This window comes from Podarcis cretensis (assembly GCF_951804945.1).
Source record: "Podarcis cretensis genome assembly, chromosome: 5".
In the NCBI taxonomy this organism is placed as follows: Eukaryota; Metazoa; Chordata; class Lepidosauria; order Squamata; family Lacertidae; genus Podarcis; species Podarcis cretensis.
The window spans coordinates 19308727-19319998 of record NC_137174.1 but is presented as its reverse complement, the minus strand read 5'-3'; positions in this window follow the sequence as shown (position 1 = coordinate 19319998).

Below are 11272 nucleotides of genomic sequence, written 5' to 3'. Positions count from 1 at the left end.
GGCAGTCCATTTAGGGCTTTAAATTTAAGAACCAGCACCTTAACTTGTTTTTGGAAGCAAACTGATAAGCAGTGTCGATTTTATATAGGGTTAAAGGTAAAGGTAAAGGGACCCCTGACTGTTAGGTCCAGTCGCAGATGACTCTGGAGTTGCGGTGCTCATCTCGCTTTACTGGCCAAGGGAGCTGGTGTACAGCTTCCAGGTCGTGTGGCCAGCATGACTAAGCTGCTTCTGTTGAACCAGAGTAGTGCACGGAAATGCCGTTTACCTTCCCGCCAGAGCGGTACCTATTTATCTACTTGCACTTTGACCTGCTTTTGAACTGCTAGGTTGGCAGGAGCAGGGACTGAGCAACAGGAGCTCACCCCATCATGGGGATTTGAACCACTGACCTTCTGATCGGCAAGCCCTAGGCTCTGTGGTTAGACCACAGCACCACCTGGGTCCCATAGTGCCACCTGCACTATGGGCTAATATATTCCAAACATGTTCCAGATCATATAGACAAGACAATGCACACAAGACCTGCTCTGACAGTTTACCAAGCATAAGTAAGTCAGGGTCAGAACCTCCTTCCATTACAGTGGCGTAGCGTGGGTTATCAGCACCCGGGGCAAGGCAAGTAATTTGCGCCCCCTAACCCATGGATTTGCGCCCCCTAACCCGTGGATTTCCCTAACCCCCAGATGTTGCGCCCGGTGCGGCCAGCCCCCCCTGCACCCCCCACACTACGCCACTGTTCCATTAACCTCCACCCTTCATGCATTCAGTAAACACAGATGGTCTTATGCACAGGGTTATTCTTGGTCTACCTAGTTCCAGGACGCTGCCTTCAAGCAGCTCATCAAGCTTTGTCCAGACCTTCAACAGATGTAAAACCTCTATAGCACCACTGACTCTCAGGAGCTGTGCCAATTTGCAAGAGCTATAAGCTAGGGTTTGACCCAGGATCTGAGAGCAAACGTGCCTGGCCTGCTGGTTTCAATGATCCTCAAACTGCAGCCACTCCTAAAAATCAATTAGACAGCACTTTGTTTCTTATCGCAGTAGCAGCAACCACAGCACTCTCCTGGAAATGGGAAGAAAGGGCAGAGGGAAATAACCACAGAACAAAAAGACGGGAAAAAATATATAATCTGGGATAATCAGTGGACTTTCTGGGATCCCAACCGCAAATCCTCTGACAAAATACAAGGAGACAGAAGGGACTTGGTTTCAGATGGAAAGTCAGCTAAATAGGTGAATGAGTCCCCTTTAAACTGTCATCATTAATTTGAGCCAAACTTAATTTTAAAAAGCTAAACCAAAACAGCTGGATCTAGGAAGTAATGCTGACCTCTGCACTGGCTGTTTTCCTGTTCTCCACTCAGTTGATCATCAGCTTCCACTTAAAGCTGACTAGAGGAGCCGACACGCTTGCTAGAATCTGTTATTTTCTGAATATTATTTTTTGACATTATCAGCTTGAAGCTAACTCCATTTCCTGAAAAGGAAGCTCTCTTGAAGTATCCTCTTTATTGGTTTGGCTGAAATATTAAGGTGCCAATCCAAGAAGCATTATGCCAAAACCAATGGGATGCCATTTCACCAAATGGCTGGAATGAATACGGAAATGTAGTCATAGTTGGAGACGAAGCAGTACCTTTATGACATCAGCCACCATTCACCCAATTCTTGCTCTTTTCTCAGATATCTTTTCCAGGCATGCAATTTGGCTCTGAGCTGAGGGTGGAGATCCATTAAGGTGGAAACCACCATCTACACAATGTAACACTTACACTGTGGGTTGTTTACATTTAGCAGAACATATTTTGTAAAGCTGGGCCTGGTTGCAAGGAGGATGCAGAACACAAACCTGCTAGGCAGGAGACATACAGGCATCTGCTAAAAACTTGCCAACAACAACAACAACAACAACAACAACAACAACAACAACAACAACATCAGCTCTACCCGAACAGCCTACTACCTCTCCTGCAGAGGTGGAGACTAACCGTTAGGCTACCACATCCTCTCCTTTGTGATTTGTTTAATACATGGTAACATCCATTTAGGGCTACTAATGTCGCATGGAGCTCCAGCTCTCATTCTTGTCATGCTAGCATGCTGCTGCTTTAGCACAGCCTGAATTTGGAGAGGTATTACAACTTGCATACCTCAACTACTCCATCTTTGAAGCTCAGTACATGTCATCAGGTGAAATTAGGGTGCAATTCAGCCTGGTACCTAGCTCACATACAGCTTATAAACATCTATTTTACTATAAATATAATTTTAAATAAACAAGCTATAAATAAACAGTTCAAAAAAGAACACCTCCTATTGACTACTCAGTTCATGTGGTAAGACCCAATCAGTCTTACCCCATTGTGTTAGCACTCAATAAAAGAACTGCTAATTATTTTAGTAAGTGCAAGGGCCAGCATTTTTTAATTGCTTTCTTGATTATAAAGAGAAGCATGACGGCCTATCATTAGAGCAGAGAGGCATTGACTATATCAACACCGAATTTTTATTACATCGCAAGTATATAAAACAAGAGCTTTCTGTTTTGGTACTGTACGCTTTGCACCATATCGACTTACTTTTATTGATCTTTAATAAAAAATGTATAAGTTGAAAGTGTTTTCCCAAACGGCATAAATTAATCGTTATTGCTCCACAGAAAACAAGAAATTGCACTGCAGTAATTAACATTTCCTGGCACCTAATCTGAAAGAGCGCATTGCAAGAAACAGGCCTCAAGGTGTTGTGGAAGTTTAAGAATGCTGCCAACACTAGCGTATGCCTGTTCACCATTCTTATCCCTTGATGCCAAGATCTTTTTATATAAGTGGGCATTTTTGTTTTTAAATGCTAGTACCCTTCTCAGCACAAACTCATTGTTACGTGTTCAAGTCAGCTAAAGAGCAACAAAGCATTTGACTCAGGAAGCCAAGTTGGCTTTAACAATCATTTAGGCAGCAATAGAAAAGTCAATAAGAGTGAGACATACTGTACAAAGCAGAAGGCCATAGGAGTGTTGATTTGAAGACTTCTCATACTGCAGGTTTTCATCTCATCTAGGGAGCTGATATAGGGAACTGGCTGGAAGCCAGCTGGAGCCTGACAATGGTCTAGCTGGATGGTCAGCAAGACTCTATTTCTTCGCCCTAGGCTACCAGCTTCTAAAATCTAGGCTTTCATAGCAACCTGAAGGTCAATTACTACTGGTTGCAATGTTGTTGTTGTTTAGTCGTTTAGTTGTGTCTGACTCTTCGTGGCCCCATGGACCAGGGCACGCCAGGCACTCCTGTCTTCCACTGCCTCCCGCAGTTTGGTCAAACTCATGCTGGTAGCTTTGAGAACACTATCCAACCATCTCCTCCTCTGTCATCCCCTTCTCTCTGTGCCCTCCATCTTTCCCAACATCAGGGTCTTTTCCAAGGAGTCTTCTCTTCTCATGAGGTGGCCAAAATATTGGAGTCTCAGCTTCAGGATCTGTCCTTCCAGTGAGCACTCAGGGCTGATTTCCTTAAGAATGGATAGGTTTGATCTTCTTGCAGTCCATGGGACTCTCAAGAGTCTCCTCCAGCACCATAATTCAAAAGCATCAATTCTTTGGCAATCAGCCTTCTTTATGGTCCAGCTCTCACTGCCATACATCACTACTGGGAAAACCATAGCTTTAACTATACGGACCTTTGTTGGCAAGGTGATGACTGGTTGCAATAGGAACCCACTAATAGTCCTTTAATTATCATCACAAAAACAAATCATATACATTTCCCCCTCTTTTCCAGTGGTGACCTTGAGTATGAAATCATTGAGGATGTATCTCCAGCTTTGATACTTTGCTGCCATCCAGGCTGTTCCTCTGATAAGATTCTATGCATCCTTTCCTTATTTCTTTTCTACCTCACCTCTCTGGGTTAGTGTGTGTGTGTGTGTGATTTCTTTGCTTCAAGCCTTGCTACTCTGCCTGGCTGGGAGGCAGAGCAATTATTTTTTTGTTTCCATTAGCAATGTGCAAGCTCTACTCCACTTTACTTCTATCTAGGCTACTAATTATGAGCTTTCTCTGATCACAACCACCATTCATTCATCCTGGGTGAATGTACAAGGAAGAAAAGGCGCAGATAACCTGATCAAGTAGAGAGAGTCCAAACAGGTATGGAGTAAACACTGTGGACAGAAGGATCTAGAATCAATCTAAATTGAATGTTGAGGACAAGAACAAACAATTCTGGATGGAGGAAAAATGACATTTTTGTGTGCTACAAATGGGTTAGTGTGAGCACCACCCTTGTCATCAATTTCATGAAGAATTCTGCCGAAGCTTCAGATTTAGGATTTGAATTGGAGCAATTTGCCAGAGGGTCAAAATCCAACCATACTGTGGTACAGTATGTGCGTCTCTCATTACCCTTCCCCTGCCATATTTTAGTGGATGCACAGCTGTAGAATGACTTACATTATTTCTCACTTCTCTTGTGTCATTAACCAAGAGGAGAGTATAAGCAGAGGGTGGGTGGGGTGGGGAGATTTCTGTCCCCACAGAAATCTTATTCATATGTTTTATTATATGCTGTAGCACGGGCACCACTTTAGTTTAATGGCATGTTGGATGATGGTACAAATTTATAGCTAAAGGTTTACATCACAGACAGCTGGAATGAATAACAATAAATTAATTTAAAGTGCTAGAAAAGTGCTCCCCATAGTATATGGTGCCTATGTGCTCCAGGCCAATAATTTATAAATGTGTGTCTTTTATAATCCTGATCTAAAGTCTTGAAAGCAGCTAGTTAAAAAGCAGTCACATGACATAAATTATTTTTTATTAATATTTCAGTTGATAAGGGTGGGCACTGTGGCCATTAGCATGAGGTGGCTTTCATTTATGGCCCAAGCACTTGGAAGCTTGTAACCAAAACTCAAAGATATCAGCAATTGCCATGCTTCAACCACCATTTGCCAATGAGGGATGTAGGTAACATACTAGGCACCCAACCCAGCACAAATCAGTTGTGCTTAAGTCTCCTTGAAATGAATGGGAGCTGCGTAAGAGCAAAGGGGAATTTTCCTACAGGGTTCTCCCTCACAAAATATATGCGAGTTCAGATGCTGCCAACAGAATCCTGTTCTTACCGTGGCCAACCAGTTGCCTCTGGGAAACCAGGAAGCAGGATTTGAGCACAAGAGCCCTGTGGTTTCCAGCAACTGGTATTCGGAAACATTTCTGCCTCCAACAGTAGACAACGATTGCAGATTGCTGGCTCCCACTTCCCGCATGGTTACACACATTCTGCAAATGCCTGTCTATCCTGTTGTCAATGAGCTATCCATTGTCAATTCTGAATTCAGTGAACTGGTTTGCAGAAGATGAGCAGCTGATAATGGAATTGAAATGACAATTCAGATGGCTTTGCCCATGAAAGAACTGTAGCTCAAGACAGGCTGAGATCCTAAGTCCAATTCCATCCTTATACTCTTACCAATGTTTACTCTAAGTATTTACTAAGGTAAATACTGTTGATTTCACTGGGACTAATTTCCAAGTAAATATGCTAAGGCTTGCAATGTTACTCAGTAACGGGCTTAATTAAAATCAATGGATCTCTTCTTTCCACCTAAATATTTTTGGGATCGCAATAAAAAATTGAACATACAGGCACAGCAAGTAAGCTGAGGAAGATACATCTGAAGGTGAATTTGACTTCCTTTAAGAGGAGAGCATCATCTCTCGAATGATGTCACAGGATTAGAGAAAAGTCTTGCCTGCAGGCAAACAAATGTGTGTGGAAAAGAGTGGCAGGAATAGAGGCAAGCCAGAAATTGGCAGCTTTTAGAATGAGGCTGAATTGTTGTTGCTCTTGTTATCATCCTAGCAACCAAATGCTTTCAGTTAAAATTTTAGCGAAAGGATGACTCTCCTAGTGCTTGCCGTTCACAATGACAGACAATGTGATGTGGTGGTTAGAGCATCAGACTGGGCCTGGGCCAGCTTCAGGGTTGAGGGGACCCAAAGCAAGATGTTGTCTGGTGGTTGTTTTACTACAGTGGGTTTGAGGGAGGCCCAGTGATGGGGATTTACTTTGATGGACACAGAAACTCCAGGTAGTCATTTTCGTGACAGTATTCAACTAAATAGTTCCACTAGTGCAAGGATTAGCACTAATGTGATGGGGTCCCCCCTCTTCCTATTGTGCATGACCCATCTGCCCCTAAATTTGCTCCAGAAGGTTTGGAGAACACCTAGAATCAAATTAGGGGGTGCATGGGGGGAGGAGAGGGGAAGAAAGTTTCATTGCACAAGGAGAGATTCTTGCACCGACAGAAGATTTTGCTTAGTGTTGCACTGAACGCAACCCATAGTTGTTGTCTGGAATATAAGGGGGACACGGGGGTGGGGACTGGCTTCACAATGTCCTGGAAGCTGGAAACAAAGGTGGTGGCTGCCAGGACCTGGTAATGGTAGGGCTCAGGGCAAGCATTAAGGGTTGGCTCTACCTGGGTTCTGGTGTGACAGCTGCTGCCCAAGAATGCCTGGTGCTGATGCCAACTCTGGCCTGAGTTCAAATCGGGCAAGGGATGTGCATTTGTTTCTTAAGAAATGAAAAAGTGAAACAAATGGGGTCCATTTGTTATTAATTAAGAAAGAAATGCCAGAGTCATGAATGAATTTAGAATATCTTCTATACATTCATTATCCTTTTGGAACACATTCTTTTCTCCTTTGCTTTCCTCTAGAAGCTGGGATAGGTCAGTTGAAGGTTACAGGAAGGAGGGAGAGATGGAATGGGGAAAGAGGGGATTGGCACTGTAAACTGTTGAGCCTTAAGCTCATATATGTTCCCTTGCGATTAGTTGTTAGTTACTTATAGTTTGTAGCTTACCAATTCAGATACTAGTTATTCTAATTAATGTCTGTGTGCTTTTTTGACTGCATATAAAATGTGGACTCCTTTACCTCTCTGTCTGAAATTTGACAGGTCTGATCCTTTTGCAAGTCAGCAAAATGCCTAAAAATATAATACCAGTTGGATGGAAAACACAGCACTTAAAGGCAGCAGAGGAGCAGCCCGGTCTCCCGTTAAAAGCAAATGAAGAATGGGAATGATGAAAATGAGTGTAGTTTTTATGGACCGAATGAGGTTTCCAGTAAATGGACAAATAGAATAATGGAATAGTTCCCTCTCAGTTGTGATTCCTATAAAATCCTCACTTGCTATCTCTCAGCCTAATCTACCTTCAAGGGTTGTTGTAAGGATTAAATTAACAGGGGAATAAACTGCCCTGAACTACTTGTGGGGAAGATGGGCCAGAAAGACAGTATAATACATAGAGGTAGGGGAAAGAAAGATTTACAGTGGTACCTCTAGATATGAACGGGATCCGTTCCGGAGCCCAGTTCGCATCTAGAAGCAAACATAACTAGAGACAGCACGTCTGCACACACGCGCGTCGTTTTTCACTGCTTCTGCGCAAGCGACGAAACCCAGAAGTAATGTGCTCCGTTACTTCCGGGTTGCCGCGGAGCGCAACTAGAACGCGCTCAACTCGAAGCGTATTCAACCCAAGGTATGACTGTAGTAATGTTTCAGTGCACATGCCAGGAGAGTGTGCATGGCCGGACAGGACTGATTCACATATGCATGACTTTCATATCACCTTAGATACAATGCTTTTCAATGAAGTTCATGCATTTGGCTTCCAGGATTTTTTTTAATTTTAATTGTATTTATTTGAATAATATGCAGACCACCTTTCATTCATTTCGGATCACAAGGCAGTTCACAATACAGCAATGGCAATAAAAATAGTACATATAAACCCTTAACCACTGAACATTAGATAAGAAAGAAAAATGCAATACAGGTGGCCCATCAATATCACCCAAAGGCCTTGTAAACAGATGAGTCTTAAGTTGTTGATACAAACTCAATAATGAAGGTGATTGATACATCTCCAAAGGGAGGATCCATAGCAGGGTGCCCTCACAGAGATGCCCCTGCCTGGAGTCACTGCGTAATAGGCTGCTCCCCTTGGCAGAACCACAATAAAGATTTTGAACTGAGACACTAGTCAAGTGAAGAGAAAGCAAGTGAATATATGAATCAGGTTTATGTCTGTTTCAGATTTTGATCTTAATTATTACTTTAGACATATCTTTGTTTTTCTAAGCATTTTTTCCTACCCCAACCATTTTACACATCTAACAAATGCATAAAGAATCAAGCAAGCAATAACCCATCAAGAGTACTCCCTAGGCAATTTTATTCCCTTTAGTAAAAATTTGGCCTAGTTAGGATAAGTACTGCACGCTCAGTGCTTACTGTGTGATGCTATTGCTTTGATGGGTCCGTAAGACCCATAAAATCTAGAATTCAAAAACACTTTGTTTTGGAATTTCATAGACTTATCTGGAAGTCCAACTGTCCTTTCATTTTGCACATCTTTGTACTCCTACATGCAGGTGCGGGAATGACAGCTAAATCAAAATATTCAAACTCACCATATTATTAGCGTTTCTCAAGATGTGGCAATCAGGTGATCCTTCCAAAATATAATGAGGGAGAGTGGGAACAAGCACATTAGCTTTACCCCACCCACACCCACCTCCAACAAGTTGGAGGGACAACTTCTGAAGAAGAAAACCAGGGTTCTGAATTGCATGGGAAGCTTCTCCAAGTAGACCAAGTGTAAGGGGATGAGGATTACCTAGGCTAAGGTTACCAGATGTCCCCATTTGCCGGGGACAGCCGCCGGATTTACAAATTGGTCCCCTGACAAAATCCATCTATTTATTTTTATTTTTTAATGCATATTTATTAAGGTTTTTTGAATACACATGTGTAAATATTAAACAACATTTCTTATATCATAACATAATTTCGTTGTCGCTTCTTTGGACTCCCTCGCATCTCCCGCTCCCACTTACGTCGTTACAAAAAAATTTTTCCAAGTAAATTACCCACTTGTTTACAATCTTATCTCCGCTCATTTAAATAAAATCTAACAATTCTCCAAAAAATTTATATTTTCCTTAATCTCACTTATCATCAAAATCAGATCTAATTCAGTGGTGGGCAATTATTTATGATCTAGCATCCTTCTTAAGATTCAACCAAATTACAATATTTTTGTAAATAAATCTTGAATTTCCTCCAGTCCTCCTCAACCCTCTCTTCTCCCAGGTCTCGGATTCTGCCAGTCATCTCGGCCAGTTGCATATAGTCCATCAGCTGCATCTGCCACTCTTCCAGTGTGGGTAGGTCTTGAGTTTTCCAATTCTTAGCAATGAGTATCCTTGCTGCCGTTGTTGCGTACACAAAATCCATCTATTTAGTAGGAAGTTGAAAAGTGTCCCAGGATTCATTGAAAAAAATAAATCTGGTAACCTTAAGGCTGAGCCAGCACCCTCCCCCTCCCTCTTTTTAAAATGTCTCTACGCCTTTTTAATTTCAAAGACTATTCAGTACAGCTGATAGTAATCATCACAAAACAATCACTAAATAATAAAACAAAATGAACCTGAACTGAAAATTACCAACACAGATAGAAAACTGAAACAGCAAAAAACCTGTTCTCTGTTCAATACAGCAAATGATCAATACCATGTCCACAAAGGCCTTCCTAAACTGCCATGTTTTGACTACTTATCAGGAAGCCAATTGTGACGGAGCCCAGTGGACTCAGGAAAGCCATTCCACCTCTGGTATGCAGCAGCCAAAAGGATAGAAAACTACCAATCAGAAATGCTAAAGTAATGGAATGCCTGCACTGGCAAGGGTTTGGACTATATGACCTTTAGGGCCTCTTCCAATCCTTCTATAAAGGCCCCTTTTGCATCCTTACTTGCTAAATATCAGATGATGGGAGCGACAGAGAACGAGACCTCTGATGTAGACCTAATTATACAGGTATGGCTATATAGGCAAGATAAGTTGGCCTCAGGCTACTTAGGGTGTTACAGATAGGGACGAGTGCTTCGAAACAAGCTGTCTGCCAAGAAAGAAGATACAAGTTGGGGTAATATATGCTACAACCAGTGGCGTAGCGTGGGGGCCCCCCAGAGGGGTGGTTGCCCTCAACACAAAATTGTTAGGGGCGCAAAATTTCAACACCCGGTGCTGCCTCAATACAGCTGAACGCTTCCATTGCTGGGCTCCGCTGAAAACAGTTTCTCCATGCGAACCAGGAAGTGACCTCTCCAGACAATGGAATAACTCTTCTTATCTCTGTGGCATTAGGCAGTCAAATGCACATGCATGCTCTGTACATTTTTCTCCCTCTTTGCGGCCCTGGGCACTGGCAACCCATGCTATACCACTGGTACCAACTAGTCTGCTCCTGTTCATATTTTGACAGTGAGTTTTGAACCAACTGACATTTCTGAATACCTTACAGCTCTATGGAGTCCAATCTGGATGTTTCTGAAACATGAATGACCAAAGTTAGACTGGCATTGGTAAAAAGCCACCTTTGGCCACCATTGCCACTTAGCCATGCAAGAACATGTATGTCATTCTGAACTCCTTGGAGGCCGCTTATAATATAACCCCTTCCCCTCGAGTCGGGAGATGGTGTACCTTTGAATAGCAGATAGCAGGGACCAGAAATATTGCCTTCTGGCCCTGCTTGTGAGTTTTCCAGTGGGCCCTGCTGGGAGCAGAATATTGACCTTTGGCCTGATCCAGCGGGCCAGTTTTTATGAAAACTTGTGTTTGTGACTGTGGAGCGAGGGAAAGGAGAAGCGCGGGAAAAGGAGAAACAGCATATGAATGGGAATGTGAAAGTAAGGGAATCTGAGCATGTTTGTAACAGTGTCAGAGGAAACAGCCAGGAGAGGCCAGGAGGGAGGGAGAGGATGTAGGAATGATGGGGTAATAGAATGACTGCAGTGACAGTCATGCCACACAAGAATAGTCGGCATCAGGGAAATCAGTTAAAGCTGTATTGATTCCCTTTAGAGGTGAGAGAAAACAGACACAGTCAGCTGCCAGGAAACGGTTTTGCACAGGAGCTGCACAGCCTCTCGGCTGGTTTTCTTTTATTAATGATTTTCCTTTCCCCAAAAAGACCACCAACTTAAAAATAAAATGAAAAAGAAGCAGGCCCCACCACCTGCCCCCCTCTCGTTGCCCCTCTCCTTTTAGTAATAGGAGATGCAATCAAAGCAGGCCCAGGGAAAAGGAAGTAGTGCATTCAGAAAGCCAACTGTACCCTCCGGCAACAGAGGAGGAAAGGAAAGACGGATAAAAAGAGCCAGAGTTAAAGGGGGAGAGAG